General features: G+C 40.8%; 1 protein-coding gene and 1 pseudogene across 2 annotated transcripts in view; one reads left to right on the top strand and one right to left on the bottom strand.

The window, feature by feature from the left end:
- Positions 1 to 342: 342 nt before the first annotated feature.
- The window catches only part of RAB28 (RAB28, member RAS oncogene family), a 168,977-nt gene continuing 147,016 nt past the window's right edge, over positions 343 to 22,303 (bottom strand). Inside the window, exons 9-12 of one of the 2 annotated variants that reach the window (XM_054553156.2) lie at positions 18,355 to 18,454; positions 17,844 to 17,980; positions 15,613 to 15,691; positions 343 to 2,826 (exon numbers count right to left, since the gene is read on the bottom strand). The gene's annotated coding sequence lies outside the window, so the exon portion shown is untranslated. Of the gene's footprint in view, positions 2,827 to 15,612; positions 15,692 to 17,843; positions 17,981 to 18,354; positions 18,459 to 22,303 lie in introns of those variants that run through there. The other variant, XM_054553158.2, reaches the window with a different exon arrangement.
- LOC100441059 (heat shock protein HSP 90-beta-like) lies at positions 17,404 to 19,609 on the top strand (annotated as a pseudogene).

Here is a 22,303-nt window from a genome sequence, read left to right on the forward strand (position 1 = left end):
CCCAGCACTTTGGGAGGCCGAGGTGGGCAGATCACGAGGTCAGGAGATAGAGACCATCCTGGCTAACACGGTGAAACCCCGTCTCTACTAAAAATACAAAAAATCATCCGGGCGTGGTGGCAGGTGCCTATAGTCCCAGCTACTCGGGAGGCTGAGGCAGGAGAATGGCGTGAACCCGGGAGGCGGAGCTTGCAGTGAGCCGAGATCACACCACTACACTCCAGCCTGGGCAACAGAGCCAGACTCCGTCTCAAAAAAATAAATAAATAAATAAATAAATAAATAAATAAATAAAATGTATTTTCAATTTTTTAATCTTTTCAGAAAACAAACCTTTTATTTTGTTGATCTGGAGTTTTACTCTCTATTTTCTTTACTTTTGCTCTGATCATTGCTGTTTCTTTACTAATTCAGTGTTTGGTTTATTCTTCCATTTCTCGTTCCTTGAGATCCATTAATAGGTTTTTTATTTGAAATCTTTCTTAATGAATATAGGCATGTATTGCTATATACTTCCCTCTTAATACTATTTTTGCTCTATCCCATAAGTTCTGATGTTGTGTTTCTATTTTCATTTATTTCAGGAAATTTTTTAATTTCTGTGAATTTCTTTCTTCACCCATTGGCCATTAATTTCCGTGTTTTGGTACAATTTCCAAAATTCTGCTTGTTATTGATTTCTAGCTTTATTTCATATTTGTCAGAAAAAAACACTTGATATGATTTCAATTTTTAAACAATTTGTTGAGACTTCTTTTGTAGCCTGACTTATGGTCTATTCTGGAGAATGTCCCGTGTACTGATAAGAAAAATATGTATTCTGCAACCAGTGCATGAAATGTTCTGTAGACATCTGTTAGGTTTATTTGGTCTACTGCATAATTTAAACCTGATGTTTCTTTGTTGGATTTCTGTTTAGATAATTTGCTCATTTCTGAGAGTGGGTTGTTGAAATCCACAACTATTATCGTATTAGAGTCTATCTCTCACTTTAGATCTGATAACATTTGCTTTACATATCAAGGTGCTCCTATGTTGGGTGCACATACATTTACAATTGTTATATCTTCTTATTTAATTCACCCCTTTAGCATTATATAATGACCTTTTTGTATGTTTTTAGAATTTTTGTCTTAAAGTATATTTCTTATAACTACTTCTGCTCATTTTTGGTATTCATTTTCACGAAATATCTTTTATCATCCCTTCTCTTTCAGTGTCTTTACAGGTGAAGTGAGTTTCTTGTAGGCAGTATATAGTTGGGTACTTTTAATTGGTTCATCTAGTCTGTAACTTTTAATTTAGGAATTTAATCCATTTATTTTCAAGGTTATTATTAATTAGTGACGACTTACTCATGTCAGTTAGTTAGTTGTCTTCTGGTTGTTTTGTATATCTCTTGTTTCTTTCTTATTCTTTTATTTTGTATCTTTGTGGTTAGGTGGGTTTCTATGGTGATAAGATTTTATTCCTTCTTCTTTCTCATTTATATATTTTCCCTACTAGTAAGTTTTATACTTGTGTGTATTTTCACGATGGTAGTTATCACCCTTTCATGTCTGAATGTAGGGTTCCCTTAAGCATTTTTTGCAAAGCTAGTCTACTGGTGATGAATTTCCTCAGTTTTTGCTTGTCTGAAAAACTTTAATTCTCCTTCATATATGAATGATAGCTTTGCTGGGCATAGTATTCTTGGCTGAGTTTTTTTTCTTTCAGCACTTTAAATATATTATCCCATTTTCTACTGACCTGTAAGGTTTGTGCTGAGAAAGCTGTTGTTAGTCTAATGGATATTTCCTTGCATGTGACTTGATGCTTTTCTTTGTTGTTGTTGTTGTTGTTGTTGTTTTAATTATTATTATATTTTAAGTTTTAGGGTACATGTGCACAATGTGCAGGTTAGTTACATATGTATACATGTGCCATGCTGGTGTGCTGCACCCATTAACTCGCCATTTAGCATTAGGTATATCTCCTAATGCTATCACTCCCCCCTCCCCCCACCCCACAACAGTCCCCAGAGTGTGATGTTCCCCTTCCTGTGTCCATGTGTTCTCATTGTTCAATTCCCACCTATGAGTGAGAACATGCGGTGTTTGGTTTTTTGTCCTTGAGATAGTTTACTGAGAATGATGATTTCCAATTTCATCCATGTCCCTACAAAGGACATGAACTAATCATTTTTTATGGCTGCATAGTATTCCATGGTATATATATGCCACATTTTCTCAATCCAGTCTATCATTGTTGGACATTTGGGTTGGTTCCAAGTCTTTGCTATTGTGAATAGTGCTGCAATAAACATACATGTGCATGTCTCTTTATAGCAGCATGATTTATAGTCCTTTGGGTACATACCCAGTAATGGGATGGCTGGGTCAAATGGTATTTCTAGTTCTAGATCCCTGAGGAATCGCCACATTGACTTCCACAAGGGTTGAACTAGTTTACAGTCCCACCAACAGTGTAAAAGTGTTCCTATTTCTCCACATCCTCTCCAGCACCTGTTGTTTCCTGACTTTTTAATGATTGCCATTCTAACTGGTGTAAGATGGTATCTCATTGTGGTTTTGATTTGCATTTCTCTGATGGCCAGTGATGATAAGCATTTTTTCATGTGTCTTTTGGCTGTATCAATGTCTTCTTTGAAGAAGTGTCTGTTCATATCCTTTGCCCACTTTTTGATGGGGTTGTTTGTTTTTTTCTTGTAAATTTGTTGGAGTTCATTGTAGATTCTGGATATTAGCCCTTTGTCAGATGAGTAGGTTGGGAAAATTTTCTCCCATTTTCTAGGTTGCCTGTTCACTCTGATGGTAGTTTCTTTTGCTGTGCAGAACCAAAGACAAAAACCACATGATTATCTCAATAGATGCAGAAAAGGCCTTTGACAAAATTCAACAACCCTTCATGCTAAAAACTCTCAATAAATTAGGTATTGATGGGATGTATCTCAAAATAATAAGAGCTATCTATGACAAACCCACAGCCAATATCATACTGAATGGGCAAAAACTGGAAGCATTCCCTTTGAAAACTGGCACAAGACAGGGATGCCCTCCCTCACCACTCCTATTCAATATAGTGTTAGAAGTTCTGGCCAGGGCAATTAGGCAGGAGAAGGAAATCAAGGGTATTCAATTAGGAAAAGAGGAAGTCAAATTGTCCCTGTTTGCAGATGACATGATTGTATATCCAGAAAACCCCATTGTCTCAGCCCAAAATCTCCTTAAGCTGATAAGCAACTTCAGCAAAGTCTCAGGATACAAAATCAATGTACAAAAATCACAAGCATTCTTATACACCAGTAACAGACAAACAGAGAGCCAAATCATGAGTGAACTCCCATTCACAATGGCTTCAAAGAGAATAAAATACTTAGGAATCCAACTGACAAGGGATGTGAAGGACCTCTTCAAGGAGAACTACAAACCACTGCTCAATGAAATAAAAGAGGATACAAACAAATGGAAGAACACTCCATGCTCATGGGTAGGAAGAATCAATATCATGAAAATGGCCATACTGCCCAAGGTAATTTATAGATTCAATGCCATCCCCATCAAGCTATCAATGACTTTCTTCACAGAATTGGAAAAAACTACTTTAAAGTTCACATGGAACCAAAAAAGAGCCCGCATTGCCAAGTCAATCCTAAGCCAAAAGAACAAAGCTGGAGGCATCAAGCTACCTGACTTCAAACTATACTACAAGGCTACAGTAACCAAAACAGCATGATACTGGTACCAAAACAGGGATATAGATCAATGGAACAGAACAGAGACCTCAGAAATAATGCCGCATATCTACAACTATGTGATCTCTGACAAACCTGAGAAAAACAAGCAATGGGGAAAGGATTCCCTATTTAATAAATGGTGCTGGGAAAACTGGCTAGCCATATGTAGAAAGCTGAAACTGGATCCCTTCCTTACACCTTATACAAAAATGAATTCAAGATGGATTAAAGACTTAAACGTTAGACCTAGAACCATAAAAACCCTAGAAGAAAACCTAGGCATTACCATTCCGGACATAGGCATGGGCAAGGATTTCATGTCTAAAACACCAAAAGCAATGGCAACAAAAGCCAAAATTGACAAATGGGATCTTTGTTGTTTTTATAATTCTCTGTTTGACTTTTTAGAATTTGACTATGATGTGCCTCAGAGAGGGCCTTTTGGGTTGAATCACAGATTCCCTTTTTGAATCTGGATGACCATACTTCTCCCAAGACTTGGAATTTTTCAGTTATTATTTCATTAAATATGTTTTCTATGTCTTTTCCCATTTCCTTTTCTTCTTTAACTACATAACATTTGTTCACTTGATGGTGTACCATAAACCCCACAGGCTTTCAATATTTGTGTTTGTTTTTGTCTCACTGGGTTATTTCAAAAGACCTCTCTGTCTCTCTCTCTCTCTCTTCTCTCTCTCTCTCTCTCTCTCTCTCTCTCTCTCTCTCTCTCTCTCTCTATATATATATATATATGTACTTCACGTTCTGGGATACAGGTGCAGAAAGTGCCGGTTTGTTACAAAGGTATACATGTGCCATAGTGGTTTGCTGCACCTATCCCATCATCTATATTAGGTATTTATCCTAATGCTATCCCTCCCTTAGACTCCCACCCACTGACAGGCCCCAGTGTGTGATGTTCCCCTCCCTGTGTCCATGTGTTCTCATTGTCCAACGCCCACTTGTGAGTGAGAACATGCAGTGTTTGGTTTTCTGTTCTTGTATTAGTTTGCTGAGAGTGATGGTTTCCAGCTTCATCCATGCTGGAACATGCACATGCACACGTATGTTTATTGCAGCACTGTTCACAATAGCAAAGACTTGGAATCAACCCAAATGCCCAACAGTGATAGCCTGAAAAAAGAAAATGTGGCACATATACACCTTGGAATACTATGCAGCTATAAAAAAGACCTGTCTTAAAGTTCAGAAATTCTTTCTTCTGTGTGATCTAGTCATTGTTTAAGCTCTTAATTGTATTTCTATTTTATTCATTGAATTCATTAGCAACAAGATTTCTGTTTTTTTTTCAATGATATCTACCTCTTTGTTGAATTTTTCACTCAGATCATAAATTGCTTTCCTGGTTTCATTGAATTGTCTATTTGTTTTCTCTGTATGTCTCCGAGTTTCCTTAAGATCACTATTTGAATTCCTTTTCAGGCATTTTATCAATTTTCTTTTCTTTGGGGTCTGGTACTAGAGAATTACTGTGTTCCTTTGGATGTATTACATTTCCTTGATTTTTCATAGTTTTTTATATCTCTCAATATCTGCACATCTGGTGGAAGTTGCCGCTTCCAATTTTATGGAGTAGCTTTCACAGGGAAAGAGTTTTTCCTATAGATGTGTCCTATACTGTTGATTGGGTAAGGCACTTTGGCTTTGGTTCTGGGTGGGTGCAGTAGCGTAGTCTCCCTGTGATTTCTTGGCTGTAATCAATGTCAGCAGTATCTGCAAATGCCTCAGTGGCTTAGACTGTGGGTGTCTGTGGAAGCAATGGTGTGGCTTTGCTGGGGCTGGGGGCTCCCAATCAGACTACTTCTCAAACCCTGGGGGGGTTGGGGTGTGCCAGGCACTGTGGATACACTGGTTGTGGGGGCAAGGTTATTGGTAGTAGCATGCACCTGGTGGGCTGTACCCAAGTCACTGAAGAGTGCAAACAATGCACAGTGGCTCAGGCAGTTCAGAGAGTGAGAATGCTGGCAGTTGCAGGCATTGGACAAGTTCTTGTGCCAGTTCTCAGACCTTGTGGAAGTATGTGTCAGCTGTCTCAGTCTTAGGAGCATCCTCTTCACTGTGTTGAGCTGCCCATTACTTGGAGCATACGGTGCTGTGTGTATTCAGGTACCAATGTTGCAGCTGTACTGCTGGGTCTAGCTGGGTCCATGGCATTTCAGCTTTTTGTGAGGGTGTGGTGAAATGATAGCACAACCCCAAGAATGTGGAGATGCAGATGGTATTTGGCTCCAGAATAGAATGGATTCCAGCAGTGTTTCTGTTTTTAAAACGGCACCAAGCCATAAAAACTTGCATTCCAGGGAGTGCGTTGTGGTGGAGTTTGGGGAGGAAGGACCTAGCATGAGTTCCTTCTCTGGAGTAATGCACCCACATGAACTCCAGGCAGCTTCCCGCTCTGGGCTCAAGGCCTGCCAAGATTATGAGGCTCTGCTGTAGCTGGAATTGCACATATTCACATTGGTAATGGGTAATTCTGGAGATCTTTTCCCCAGCTTACCTTTTTCCCACAATGGAAAGTCTTTCTTTGTTCCAAGCCAATTTCAACTGGGTGTTTTTGCTTCCCTATCTATGTTGTCACCTTGAGTTTCTGTGCTTCAGAGGGTTTTCATCTCTTCCTTGCTGAGTTCCATTGTTCTCCCTTAGACACTCTATTCAAGGTACAGTTATTTATGTGTTGTTTTGGTTCTTCTTTATGGAGTAGGTGAGTGTTGACACCTTTAGTCAGCCATCTTGACGACCCTGTTCCTTCCAATCTTGACCTCATGCTTACAGAGCCCACACCCTAAAAATCTACATTGTTTTATATTAAAAAAATACCTTGTTACTCTACAAGTGGTAAATGTAGCACTTTTCTCACCTGGTTTCTTAAAGGATTAAGGCATGCCTAAAATGGTAGAGTCATTGTCCCTCTCAAAATAACATGAGGTTTTGATATATTATGACACCACCATGGTCTCTACCCTCTCCAAACTTCTATTTAAATAGTTCTACTTGCATTTACTACTATTAATATATAATTAATTTTCAGCACCTTTTTAAATAGGTGTTTGAAATATGAGAGGTGATTTTCAACATGTGGCAGTCATTTCTATACTTCTTCCATTATGTTGCAAAATAAGGACCAATCTCTCAGATCTTATTTCTTGTACTGTTAAGTGCTCAGAAACTTTCTGTGTAACTTGTGAAATATCAGGAGCAGTCTTTATCCTAACCATGGAAAAATGCTTTTCTAAGACTGGAGCACATGTTACAAAAATTGGACCAAAGATAAGCTAATGGGCTCAGCAGGAAAGAAAAATTAGCAATGCTGATCAGTCAGGGTTCTGTTTAAATTCTGACTGCCAATTCTCATTGTGGTTTGAACTCTTGTCTGTATTTATTGTAGGCCCAAATGCCTATTAGTTCTGTGTTTCTCAACTGGGACCCAAGCTCAGTCAACATTTTCATAGCAATAGTGAACTGTAATAATTATGCTACTGCCCAAGTCACAAAGACCTTCTATTTCTGAGAATTCATCTCCTCTCCTGTTGCCCTGGCAAACATGTTTGTGTTTCTGACTCTACATCTCTGTCTGTGGTTGCTGGAACCAAAATGGATGCCTGACCCAAGCTCCTTGTTTTTGAACTAGGATTCTGAGACAGTCTTTGCGTGTGGTGGCAACCGAGGAGATGTAAACTCAAGACCTTGAAAATAGTCATCATTTTCCCACTGCAGTAGAGAGAAGCAGGGCAAGCAATTGGCGAAGAGAGAATAAAAACAGATGTACAAGGAGGCAAAAACAAGAGGAGAATAAAGACTGCCTAGGTTCCTGTTCACTTTCCAATTCTTAATTCCAGTCCCTTCAGAGCCCCACTGCTCCTGGATTCCAAGAACTACCTGTCTTTTTAACAATGACTCATTTTTGCTTAAGCCCACTCATGCTGGTTACTTGCAATAAACAGTTTGTGCTAAGACTTAAACATTACAGTTACAGTTGAGCAAATAAGGCTACACTACCCAAAAGAATGAAAAATAAGACGCTACCTAAGTTATTTACCAATTATTTTTCCCTGGTTTGTATAATAAATCTAAAAATAGTACTAAAATTCTTCATAAAGAATTCTGATTGCAATACTGTCAAAATTTGCCACCCAGGTTCCCACCTGTTCATCTGTCAATGTATCCTGCCCTCTGTTTCTTCCCTAAGCACATGGCTTATCAAGTTATTTTCCAGATCTGAAATTTTGACCAGTCCTTCATTGTCTTCAAAATAAATCTGATTCTTCTTATGACATTTTTCATCAGACAACCATCAGCCTTTCTCCCTCAGCTCTTTTACTATCCTTCACTCAGCCTACTCACACCTACAAATAAAGGACTCTTGGTATCCTATGATATGATCATTATGCTGGTGTTTCCTATGGCTACACTGATCAGTATGACTGCCACTATTCACGTGTGGCTGTTTGCGTTTAAATTAATTAAAATTAAACAAAATTAGAAGTTCATTCTTAAGTCACACCAGCCATATTTCAAGTGTTCAATCGGCATATGTGGCTAGTTGCTACCATATGGGATGAGACAGATATTGAACAACTTCAACACTGCAAAATGTGCTACTGGACAACATTTCTGTAAAGTGCCCTTTCTTCTCCCATCTCTTCCTGTCCAATCCTCCTTATCCTTTCAGGTCACCATCTTAACTGCCACTTTCTTTCCACATGAAAGCCATATAGCCCTCGGTATAATAGAATTCCAAAATCTTTCATCTTTTCAATCTCTTCTGGTTAAACATCCAGGCTCTGAATCCTGGCTGGAAACCTCTTCCCTGCTCACAAGCTGTGTGACCTTGAACAATTTACTTAACCTGTCTGTGCTCACTTTCTTCATCTGTAAAATAGAGATGATAATAATATTTTTCCAGTTGCCTTGTTATAAGCATTAAAGTTATTCATATATATCTCTCTATATATAAATGTACAGTATTAATGTGTGTAAAGGCTTAGACCAGAGTCTGACACAAAGTAAGCTCCCATGGAGTGGTCCCTGTGAGCAGCAGTGACAGCACAGATCTTTCATCACTTAGGTACAAGTCTCGCCTACTCTTTCTTCTACATTCTCCCTTCCTTGAATGAATGATGCAAGTCTAATGTGGACTTATAATAGAAATAAAAGAATGACTCCAGAGGAAGAATGTACAGAAATAATTATGATAAACATAAAGAAGTCTAAGGACCATTAAAGTTAGTATCTAATTTAGACATTGGCATTTAAAGATCTCTTTTTCAAAGAGCCCTTGTTTCTAGCACCTAACATATGTGGAAATGACAATGCCGACCTTGTACATTTGCATGGCAATTGCTAACAACTGATAAGACTTCACTCCTAACACTCACTGCTTGGCTGCCACTGGCTTCTGACACACATGCCCTAGGGAAGTGCAGAGAAGTGAACTGTAAGAGAGGTCAAAGAGAAAACCAGCTTTGATTGGAAGTAGCAGACCTTTTGCTCTTTTAAGGCACCTCATGCCGCAGTTCTCAGGCCAACTTTAATGGGCTTTTAGCAACAGGATTTATACTCAAGACTCAACTTGCCCTGCTGATCAGCTTTCAAAGGCATTCTCTTCTAAGAAGGCCTGAACACCTTAGAATGCAGGCCCTCTTAGCACTAAGATCACAAAAAACAAAGAGGAAAATGAGAAGAAAAAGAAAGGGAACTGGGCCAGGTGTGGTGGCTCATGGCTGTAATCCCGGCATTTTGGGAGGCCAAGGCAGGCAGATCACTTGAGGCCAGGAGTTCAAGACCAGCCTGGCCAACACGGTGAAACTCTGTCTCTACTAAAACTACAAAAATTAGTCAGGTATGGTGGTACTTATGTGAAGCCCCAACTACTTGGGAGGTTGAAGGAGAATCGCTTGAAGCCGGGAGGCGGAGGTTGCAGTGAGCCGAGATCACACCACTGCACTCCAGCCTGGGTGACAGAGCAAGACTCAGTCTCAAAAAAATAGATAATATAAAAATTAAAAATGAATAATTTAAAAAAATACAGAAAAAGAAAGAGAACTAACATTGCTGGGTTCCAGGCTACCTACAGGCCAGGTGCATCTGTTGGTTTTTCATCCTCATTCAATTTATGCTTCCTTTGATAATAAATGAGTAAGTAAAATGAGACCTAAAAGCATGCAGAAACTCTTATATTTCATCCCACCACTAGTAAAACATGGCCGAGTAAAAACTTTCTGAATCATATCTAACATCTAGAGGTTTTAAGTATGGGATCTGACAACCTAAAAAGACTGGATTTTCACTTTGTTCATTCATTCACCGGTATGCTCACATAATTGTTCTAGCCACTGGAGATAATAGCAACAAATAAAACAAAGAGCCTCATATACCACATGGAATACTATGCAGCCATAAAAAGAATGAGTTTGTGTCCTTTGCAGGGACAAGGATGAAGCTGGAAACCATCATTCTCTGCAAACTAATACAGGAACAGAAAACCAAACACCACATGTTCTCACTCATAAGTGGGAGTTGAACAATGTGAACACATGGACACAGGGAGGGGACGTCTCACCCCGGGAACTGTCAGAGGGTGGGGGGCAAGGGGAGGGAGAGCATTAGGGCAAATACCTAATGCATGCGGGGCTTAAAACCTAGATGATGGGTTGAAAGGTGCAGCAAGCCACCATGGCACATGTATACCTATGTAACAAACCTGCACGTTCTGCACATGTATCCCAGAACTTAAAGTAAAAAAAAAAAAAAAAAAAAAAGCACCTAGAGGAATAAGTTTTCATGATCTATTGCACAACATGTCAACTATAGTTAATAATAATGTATTCTACACTTAAAAGTTACTAAAAGAGTAGATTTTAAATGTTCTCACTATGAAAAAATGGTAAGTAGGTAAAGTGATAGATATGTTGATTAGCTTGACTTAAACATTTTACAATGTATACATATATCAAAATGTCACATTGTACTTAATAAATATATACAATTATTCATCAATAAAAATATTTTTTAAACATGTCTAATCTCACGGAGTTTTTTCTCTTCCTTCCTTCCTTCCCAGAAATATTTGTTGAGCACCTACTACATGCCAGATATGGTTACAGTTGCTGGGAATAGATCTATGAACAAAATAATCCATCAAGAAACTCATGTTCTAACAGGAATAGACAGTAAATAAGTAAATTATATAATATTACAGTAAATAAATAAATAATATACTATTAGAAGGTGGTAAGTGCTGTGGAAAAGACAGAGCAGAATAAGGAACAATTTGAGTGGTGATGGTAGGGGGCAGTAATTGCAACTTGAATGGGGTGGTCAGGATAAGCTTTATTAAGAAAGGTAGCAAAGACCTTTCTTATGCAAAGGTGCTAAGGGAGTGGGAGAAGAAAATGTCTGAGGAAGAGTGTTGCAGACAGAGAGAACATCTTGTGCAAAGGCTTGGAGGTATCTGTATTTAAAACACAGATTTGAAATATTACAACAGTGGTTCTCAGTGTGATCTGGGGACCCCTTGGGGTGCTGAAGGTCCTTTCGGAGTCTGCAAGGTCAAAATTCTTTCTTAATAATACTGACATGTTATTTGCCTTTTTTATTCTCATCTCCTCACAAGGGTACAGTGGAGTTTCCCAGGAGCCACATGGCATGTGATGGCATGAACACTAGGACCGCTAAGAAACATGTGCTTCTGATTACTGTGTTTTTAAAGCTTCTCAGTTTTTGTTTCACCCCCATGGTCTAATAACTAGATATGGATAACACCAGAAGGCTCTATTATAGTTGCCCATTCAGAAATGACTTTCCTACTTGCAGAAATAAAATGAGTAAGTTCTGAGGATCTAGTGTACAGCATAACTATAATGTACAGCCTGACTATACTTAATAATGTTGTATTGTACACTTATAATTTGCTAGGAGAGTAGATCTTAAGCATTATCAAAACATACACAAAAAATGGTGATACATGTGTTAATTAGCTTGACCCTGATAATTATTTTACAATGTATACATATATCAAGTCACTACATTGTACACCTTAAATGTATACAATTTTTATTTGTCAATTACACCTCAATAAAGCTGGAGGAGAAATGACTTCCCCAAAGTCACAGAGCTAAGCAAGGATATTGACAGAATGGATACCAGGTTTGCCCAACTCCAAAATCCACACTCTCCCCACCATAACCCACTCTGCCAGAAAGAACTGTTTTGAAAATAAAGAAAGCTCCTCTCAGATTCAAATGGTTGCTGAGTAAAATCTGAGTCAGAAGCACTTCTGAGGGCACTATCCAGAATCTGTTCAGAGGAAGCTCAAAGGAATGGGATCACATACAGTGCATCACAGAAGGGCTTTGTATTAGTCCTTTTTCACTCTGCCGATAAAGACATACCTGAAACTCGGTAATTTATAAAGGAAAGAGGTTTAATTTACTCACAATTCTACATGGCTGGGGAGGCCTCACAATCATGGCAGAAGGGGAAGGAAGAGCAAAGGGGTGTCTTACATGGCGGCCAGTAAAGAGAGAAATGAGAACCAAGCAAAAGGGGAAACCCCTTATAAAACCATCAGATCTCATGGGACTTATTCACTACCATCAGAACAATATGGGGGAAACTGCCCCCATGATTCAATTATATCCCACCAAGTTCCTCCCACAACACATGGGAATTATGGGAGCTACAATTCAAGATGAGATTTGGGTGGGGACACAGCCAAATCACATCAGGCTTCTCCCCAGATTGAAGACCAAGGTGACTTGAGCATGTCTTCAAAACGAAAACATCACATCAGATGCTCTGGGAATGCCTCCTCTCAGCAGCATTCTCTGCTTACTGACAATAACCCACCCACAATTCCTGGGGCCAGGACTGCTGGGAAAATGTCAACCACTCTGTTCCCTTACCTCTAGTCACATCAAATATCTGGTTTGTGTCTCTTTTATTGTACAGCTGCAAAAGGCAGCATCATTGCTCTGGCATTCTGACACTTGAGCAAAGTCCAAGACCAAATAAAACCTGTGTGCCCAGAGGACCCACTTCTGCTCACTCAGACTATCCAGAAAATACTATGGGTGTTCCCACCTCCTGCAACTGGAGGGCCTCTGTGAACAACAAATAGTTTCTTTGTAGAAAAGAGCCTGGTAGAAACAAGAATCTTTTGATAAATCTCTCAAAGACAACGAAAGTGCTCACAAGAGGACTCTGCAGAGGATCTCATTTTAAACACATGCTCTACAAAATGGAAGCAAAAACCTAAGTGGGTGTATGCTTTAGGGGAACTATGGTAATTTATATTTTGTTGCTTTAAAAGAGCTCATTCATTTCAATGCAAGTGCAGAAAACTACATTTCCTGACTTCCTCAAGCTACCTTCAGCGCACCTTTGGTGGCAAGGTGGCACAGAAGAAGAATCCTGTCTTTGGGAACCAAAGTCCCAAGTTCAAGGCCAAGTGCTTCATTCTAGCTATGAGACCAGAGCAGAATGGCTCAGTTGATTCATGTATAAAATAAGGGTAAAATTACTGCTCATTGCAAACTTGAATTAAATGAAAACTAAAATGAGTCATAGTGAAACACCTGGCAGAATGCCTGGTCTAAAGTGGCAATTCAATACGCAGTAATTGTCTTCTTAGGTACAGTGATTATCACTGATTTTTTAAAAAACAGTTACAGGCAGTGAAGTCGAGATGACATCAGAGGGTGACCAGCCAGTTGTGGGCCCTCATGGGGCATCTCCTTCTGGAATGCATCACGATCCCAGCTCTGGTCATCAGTCTTTGAGGTTTAGAAACTGGTTCAGCACATTCAGAGAATCCATCTCTTGCTGATACACTGGATGGATGGTATGAAAGTTAATTCCCTGTCGACTGCATCATGGGGTGCCAAGATTAAACTTTATTTCTGGGTGTGCCTGTGAGGGGGTTTCTGAATGAGTCTGGCATTTAAAATTGGTGGATCAATAAAGTAGATTGCCCTCCCCAATGTGGGCTGGTATCATCCAATGTGTTGATAACAAAAAGGCAGAAGAAAGAGGAATTTGCCCCTTTTGCTTCCTGCCTATCTGAGTTTGGACGTGGGTCTTCTGCCCTTGGACTAAAACCTACACTATTGACTTCTCTGGTTTTCAGGCCTTTGGACCCAGACTGGAACTATACCACCAGCTTTTCCTAGGTCTCCAGCACGCAGACAGCAGATATGGGACTTCTCAGTCTCCCTAATCATGTGAGCCAACCTCATAATTAATCTCTTTGTGTGTGTGTGTGTGTGTGTGTGTGTGTGTGTGTGTGTGTCCCACTGGTTCTGTTTCTCTGGAGAACCTTGACTAATAACAATTTCTTGATCCTGTGGTCACTTTCTCTTTTTTTTGAGACAGGGTCTTTCTCTGTTGCCCAGGCTAGAGTGCAGTGGCACAATCACAGCTCACTGCAACCTCCACCTCCCCAGTTCAAGTAATCCTCCCACTTCAACCTCCCAAGTAGCTGGGACCATAGGAGCAAACCACCATGCCTGGCTAATTTTTGTATTTCTTGTAGAGACAGGGTTTCTCCATGTTGCCCAGGCTGGGCTTGAACTCCTGGCCTCAAGTGACCCATCCACTTTGGCCTCCCAAAGTGCTGGGATTACCTTGTGGTCATTTTCTTAATTTGCAAATAAGCTTATCCTTTTACCGGCATGAGACAAAAGCATCCCTTTCCTAAACATGAAGGATCAGCCATCAAAATCATCACATGGTCATGAGAACTAAGTACAGAAGGTCTCAAGCCAGATGTCACCTAGACTACTGTCCTCCAATAATTACATTTGCATTTAATTTTTGTGTTTTCATTTAGATTATAGCCTTTAAAACATAAATGTATATTCTAGATTTGCACTACCATATGTGGATACTAGTGTTTTAAATTCATATTCATTAAAATTATTAACAAATCAAGTTTAAATTCCAGTTCTATCCCACTGGCCACAGTTCAAGGGCTCAACAGCCACATGTGGCTGGTGGCTGCTGCACCCCTCAGTGCAGAAAGTCCTATCAGACAGGGCTGTTCTCAGTCATCTGGATTGTTTGGACAACACGTGTTGCCATAAGATTTCAGACCTCCAATTAGGATTTGTGTTTACTGACAAATTAGAGCCCAATAATACCACTTTGACAAAGAACTTAAAGAGAACCAAGTATCTAATTGGCATAATACATTCCCTTCAGCAGCCATATTAAAAGGTGCCATAGTACCATATTGGTGGGAGAACAGGGGTGACACCAGGTGGGGGAAGGGACATGGTAAAGTATCTGCAACCACTGCAGTAGGAGCAGCAGCAAAGGTATCATCAGTGGCTTCTCAAGCCACCCGAGCCTGACAGCAAAATAGAGTCCACAATAACAGTGAGAAAACAGGACTGTCAGGCTCTGTGGGAGCCCCTGCTTCCTAAATTCCTCTCAACCCATCCAGAAAGTCACAGAGTGTCTCCTGTGTGCCTGAAAACATACAGGCTGTTGTTTGGAAAGCAAGTCCTCTTGGCTGTGGGACAGAGCCTGTCATGCTGTCTTCCCCTGCTGGACCTGCTCAGGTGACACCCTCTGCCACTTCCTGCTCCAGGCGATGGATCCCCTGGCTCACACTCAGGCCCCTGTGCCTAACCCCAGCCTGGAGAAGCCAGATTGCTGCCTCCTAAGGTAGAAGAAATATCTACTATCTGTATGGCTTTGTCTCATTAAGCAACATCTTTCAGGCATTTCAGCAACACGTAATTTTACTTTATTTTTAATTGTTCTATCTTTCTCTTTTCAGACACCAGCATAAGAGCCCAGCAAGAAACAGGGCAAGAGGACTAACCAAGTGCTAAGTACCATGCTACACTCACCCATCCACTCCACATCTGAAGTCCTTGAAAAATAACGAGCATCTTCATTTTCTTTTCCATTGAGGTGCACTCCTTCAGGCTGAGTCGGGGAAAAATATAAATAGAAACAAACTAAGAATCTAAGATTCCCTCCATATGGAACTGTTAAATATACATTTATATAAGAAGGAAAGAAAACAAATTAGCTGTGGTTATATCTCGGGCAGTGGGGTTCAATTGTTCGACAAGTATTTATTGAGCGCTTTCTAGGTGCCAAGTACAATTTAAGTTATTGAGGATATGGCAGTGAAACACAACAGACCAACATGTCTAACTTTATGGAATTCAGTGGGGACAGACAAACAGCAAAATACATAGTTAGTGTATCAGATTGTTCCATGTACCATGGTTGAGGCAGGAGAATAGGGTCTGGAGGCAGGGAACCTAAGGCTGATTCACACTGACTTCCTAGAACTAAATTGAAAGGAAAACACCAACTTTTCACGCCTAAGTAACAAAAGGACCAGAGGCTACTCCCTTTGCATCTCCCTCCCTCCCCTTTTACTGTGTGGCAGATGGAAAATTGAAAGTCCCTCTGATTGGTTGCTTTCCACAACCAGTCAGACTAATTGTGTGCCAAGTCTTCATTTGCATAGGCCTGTAACTTTGTAACTTCAATTTAGCCTCGAATTGGCAATTAGATATTTGCATGGGTATAACTTTGTAACTTCAGCCTCTGATTGGTTGCTTTCCACAATCAATCAGACTGATCTCGGGCCACTACTTCATTTGCATGGGGTGTACATCAAGTGGCCAATGGAAAACCTCTAGAGAATATTTGGACCTCAGAAGATCCTGTAACAAGGGCCCTTGAGCTGTTGATCAGCCCACTCCTACCCTGTGGAGTATACTTTCATTTTCAGTAAATCTCTGCTTTCATTGCTTCATTCTCTCCTTGCTTTCCTGTTCATTTTGTGCAATTCTTTGTGCAAAACACCAAGAACCTGGACAACTTGTAGTCAAGACACTCCACCGATGTCATGGAGAAACATGAAGCTGAGATGGAAGCTGGGGCCAGATGTGAAGGTGGAGGGGAAAGGTGAGTGCTATTGCAAACAACATTCAGCAAGGACCCCGCTGACAAGATAGCATTTGCACATAGGGCTGAAAAAGGTAAGGGAGCATCCCGAGACCAGTGGGGATTGTAAAATTCCTTCTTGGCCCTCTGTCCTTAAAATCCTCTAGAATCACTTTCGTCTTTCAAGTATCACCACCTCCCAAGATTGTGTTGAGCTTTGTTTTCAGGAATTTCCACTAACAAAACAGTATCCTGAGTTGTTTTGTTTTGTTTTTGTAGCACTCCAAATCTGGTACATTCTTTCACATGAACCAGTGACTGCCTAGAAATGCTAATAGGCTCTCTGTCCCCCAAATAGCTGCCTTATCAAAAGCAATATTTATGGCAGGTTATATTTTTCCAAAGCCCTCTTCAGGCTTCTATCTTTTTGAAACATCTGATGTTTCACATTGTCTTACTCATAGACATGTTTACCTATGTAAAATCTCATTAGGGACAGTCAGCATCAGTCAGAAAAATACACTCCAGGTATTTCACATAAAAAGGGAGATAGATGCTAACAAAATCCTTAGAAGAGACGAGCAGAAAAGAACTAGAGAGAGCTCCCTCCAGCTCTCAGATTCTCCCCAGCTTTTGGAGGACCCAGAAGTTGAAAAAGTCACAGAACGGCTCTGGAGTCACTCCGGCACAGCATTTGTGCTGCCTGTGTGTTGGAGAGCCAGCCCATCTTGCCCTCTAATATGTGTAAGCCTTTTCTTTTCAAGATGCCTGAGGAAGTGCACCATGGAGAGGAGGAGGTGGAGACTTTTGCCTTTCAGGCAGAAATTGCCCAACTCATGTCTCTCATCATCAATACCTTCTATTCCAATGAGGAGATTTTCCTTCGGGAGTTGATATCTAATGCTTCTGATGCCTTGGACAAGATTCGCTATGAAAGCCTAACAGACCCTTCCAAGTTGGACAGTGGTAAAGAGCTGAAAATTGACATCATCCCCAATACTCAGGAACATACCCTGACTTTGGTAGACATAGGCATTGGCATGACCAAAGCTGATCTCATAAATAATTTGGGAACCATTGCCAAGTCTCGTACTAAAGCATTCATGGAAGCTCTTTAGGCTGGTGCAGACATCTCCATGATTGGGCAATTTGGTGTTGGTTTTATTCTGCCTACCTGGTAGCAGAGAAAGTGGTTGTGATCACAAAGCCCAATGATGATGGTATGCCTGGGAGTCTTCTGCTGGAGGTTCCTTCACTGTGTGTGCTGACCATGGCGAGCCTATTGGCAGGGGTACCAAAGTGATCCTCCACCTTAAAGAAGATCAGACAGAGTACTTAGAAGAGAGGCAGGTCAAAGAAGTAGTGAAGAAGCACTCTCGGTTCCTAGGCTATCCCATCACCCTTTATCTGGAGAAGGAACAAGAGAAAGAAATTAGTGATGATAAGGCAGAGGAAGAGAAAGGTTAGAAAGAAGAGGAAAATAAAGATGATGAAGAAAAGCCCAAGATCGAAGATATGGGTTCAGAAGAGGAGGATGACAGTGGTAAGGATAAGAAGAAGAAAACTAAGAAGATAAAAAAGAAATACATTGATCAGAAAGAACTAAACAAGACCAAGCCTATTTGGACCAGAAACGCTGAAGACATCACCCAAGAGGAGTATGGAGAATTCTATAAGAGCCTCACCAATGACTGGAAAGACCACTTGGCAGTCAGGTACTTTTCTGTAGAAGGTCAGTTGGAATTCAGAGCATTGCTATTCATTCCTCATCAGGCTCTCTTTGATCTTTTTGAGAACAAGAAGAAAAAGAACAACATCAAACTCTATGTCCATCGTGTGTTCATCAGGGACAGCTGTGATGAGTTGACACCAGAGTGTCTCAACTTTATCCGTGGTGTGGTTGACTCTAAGGATTTGCCCCTGAACATCTCCCAAGAAATGCTCCAGCAGAGCAAAATCTTGAAAGTCATTCACAGAAACATTGTTAAGAAGTGCCCTGAGCTCTTCGCTGAGCTGGTGGAAGACAAGGAGAATTACAAGAAATTCTATGAGGCATTCTCTAAAAATCTCAAGCTTGGAATCCACGAGGACTCCACTAACTGATGCCACCCATCTGAGCTGCTGTGTTATCACACCTCCCAGTCTGGAGATGAGATGACATCTTTGTCAGAGTATGTTTCTCGCATGAAGGAGATACAGAAGTCCATCTATTACATCACTGGTGAGAGCAAAGAGCAGGTTGCCAACTCAGCTTTTGCGGAGCGAGTATGGAAGCGGGGTTTCAGGGTGGTATATATGACTGAGCCCATTGACGGCTACGTGTGAAGCAACTCGAGGAGTTTGATGGGGAGAGCCTGGTCTCAGTTACCAAGGAGGGCCTGGAGCTACCTGAGGATGGGGAGGAGAAGAAGAGAATGGAAGAGAGGAAGGCAAAGTTTGAGAACCTCTGCAAGCTCATGAAAGAAATCTAAGATAAGAAGGTTGAGACGGTGACAATCTCCAATAGGCTTATGTCTTCATCCTGCTGCCTTGTGACCAGCACCTACAGCTGGACAGCCAATATGGAGCAGATCATGAAAGCCCAGGCACTTCGGGTCAACTCCACCATGGGCTATATGATGGCCAAAAAGCACCTGGAGATCAACCCCAACCACCCCATTGTGGAGTCACTGTGGGAGAAGGCTGAGGCAGACAAGAATGACAAGGCAGTCAAGGACCTGGTGGTGCTGCCGTTAGAAAGTGCCTTGCTGTCTTCTGGCTTTTCCCTTGAGGATCCCCAGACCCATTCCAACTGCAACTACCTCATGATCAAGCTAGGTCTAGGTATCGATGAAGATTAAGTGACAGCAGAGGAACACAGTGCTGTGGTTCCTGATGAGATCACCCCTCTTGAGGATGACGAGGATGCATGATGCATCTCGCATGGAAGAAGTAGATTAGGAATTCATAGTTGGAAAACTCACCATTGTATAGTGTACCCATGGATCCCATGGCATCATCGAGTGCCCACTTGGCTCCCCCTGCTGATGTCTAGTGTTTTTTTTTTCTCTCCTGTCCTTGTGTTGAAGTCAGGAAACAAGGGTGTCAAGCCCCCATTCCCTCCCTACTCTGACAGCAGGATTGGATGTTATATATTATGAGGTTTTTTGTTTATTTTTTTCATTTTGTTCTGAAATTAAAGTATGCAAAATAAAGAATATGTCATTTTTATACAAAAAGAAGTCTCCAAACAATCACTGATAGAACAACTGCCAGCAGCAAGAGACAGGTCATTCGAGGTTGACACCTGCAGGCCACTGCAGAGGCTCATAAGCAAAAGCCAAAACCCATGCATCTGCCCACAACTGCCAGAGGAGTAATCATATTGATTTTGCTTCTGCTCTTCTTCTTTTTTTGGACTATTTTACAAAACTACTTTTAATTGAACATATTCATGGGGTACATAGTAATGTTTCTATATGTATAACGTACAGCAACCAAATCAGGGTCATTAGCACATTCATCGTCTCAAATCTTCCTTGCAGCTATTTGAAACTATATATTTTTGTTAACTATAGTCATCCTACAGTGGTATGGAACACTAGGACTTATTCCTCCTATCTAGCTGTAATATTGTATCCTTTCACAGATCTTTTCCCAACCTGAACCCATCTGATCTCATCTGCCCACTTTCTAATCACACCTTAGTGCCCATCATGGATTAATTCTCATCTGAAATCTTGCTGCAAGAAATTTTGGAAAATATTATCCCCAGGCTTCAGCCCCTGTGATTTAGGGAAGAGCATGGAGTCTGTCCCAGATGAATGGGAATGGTGCTGACATTGGTAATCAACTCTCCTGCACAGTCAATTGCACAGTCCCTGCAATTTTCAATTGAAAATGTTGCATATGGAAAGTAAAGTTCCTTCCTTATTATCACAGCTCAGGGTAAGCCCAAAAGCTCAGTTTCCACCCAAAGGTGAGAAATATAGCTTTTATCACCTAGGTATCCACAGGTTCCCTGAATGTTAGTTGTCCTGAAATAGCAGGTAGAATTCTCCCAGTTGTAGAACTCTACTCCCTGAAGGACTGGACAGCTGGTGGGCTATTGATACAACATTGCTCCCCTCAGACAAAGTGGTTGGCCAACACTGGAACCAATACACCTGGCTTTCAGGATCTTTTCCGACTTTTCCTCTCTTCCTTGCTGCTCAATCATGCCAGCTCATCCCATTTGACCTCCAACACAGAATACCCTGGAGCTTAATATCCTTCCCAATGGGCCCTAATGTGCCATCAAAAAGAGCCTCAATGGAGCATTAAAATAGACCCCTAATTAAGAGCAATGGAAGCCGACTCTTTTCTCTTTGAAGGCTCCCTCTGCACAAAATATTGTCTCATTTCTATTTTCCCGGGGAGAAGTTTTCTATCAGTCCTGGGAAAGATTAGTCCCCACTTTAGAATGGCCTAAAATATTACTTATTTTAATTCCAAAAAGAAAGGCCAAAAAGTTGAGTGTTCACGTAATTCTGTAAAGGTATTAAGCCATGGTGCATGTGCTGCTACTGAAGAATTCCCAGGCACTGAGATCGAGGCCAAGAACAAACAACTGTGGATTTGACATCTCTCTGGATTAGTGCTCTCCTGAGTTCTGATTGATAAAATTCGTGACAGTCATTCAGGAACGCACATTCACAGAAGGGCAGCCATGATCAAATCATATCATGTGCAAATTAGATTTTACAGAAAACAGAATTGTCTTTATTTATTCCAAGTAAATTGACAACTTTCCTATCAGTAGGCTGCGCAGATGAAGTGAACCCAAAGGCAAACGCATTTATATTGCAGAGGGAGTATTCAAAGCACACTTGTATAGATGAAAAAATACGATACTGTGTGAAAACCAAGTACTCTGTAATCTACTAGGAGACCCATAATACAGCCCTTACTCCTAAGAGCACTTTTATTGACTTTTCTGCAACAGATCCCTTGAGAATCTGGGGAATGGTGGACCCCACAGAAATCTGTTTGCTAGAGCTTTATCTGCTCCATGTGCTTCCCAACCCCCTACTCCTGGTGCCTTTAGAGAACTCTTCCCCCACTCTACGTGTTCTGTAAGAATGTCAATATCAATATTTAGAGTAAGGGTGCAAAGATGACTCAGGCTGATCAACCAGAATGGCTCAACACCCTAGACCCAGTGAGTGGTGATAGCCATCTATATGACCCATGTGGGGACTGAAAGTCATTTTCATACCAGTGGGTGGTACTAAGCTGGGAGGTGTGTGTGTGTGGAGTCATCCTTGTGGCTTTTTTGTTCACAAAGTAAAAAGATCCCCAAATCAGAATGAAGTCAGGGGCAAACTGAGTTGCAAGGTAGACAAAAACAGAAACAGTGCAATTAGATTCAGCCACACTGGAAGCTGTTACGGAGTGGGGTATGAGCTCCAGGAAAATAAGCCAATAAATTACTTTTATGTTCAAGATTTGTCTTATCCAGCCAAGAAAGTCCAGAATTAAACAGATCCCCTCTCTAAAGAAAATGCATATAACTACCCATGCATAAAATAATTCATATAATTCCAAGAGCTTAATGCACATAATATCAAAGCTTAAAGCCCTTTTGTTGTTGTTGTTGTTGTTGAGACGGAGTTT

The sequence above is a fragment of the Pongo abelii genome, chromosome 3, assembly GCF_028885655.2.
Source record: "Pongo abelii isolate AG06213 chromosome 3, NHGRI_mPonAbe1-v2.0_pri, whole genome shotgun sequence".
In the NCBI taxonomy this organism is placed as follows: Eukaryota; Metazoa; Chordata; class Mammalia; order Primates; family Hominidae; genus Pongo; species Pongo abelii.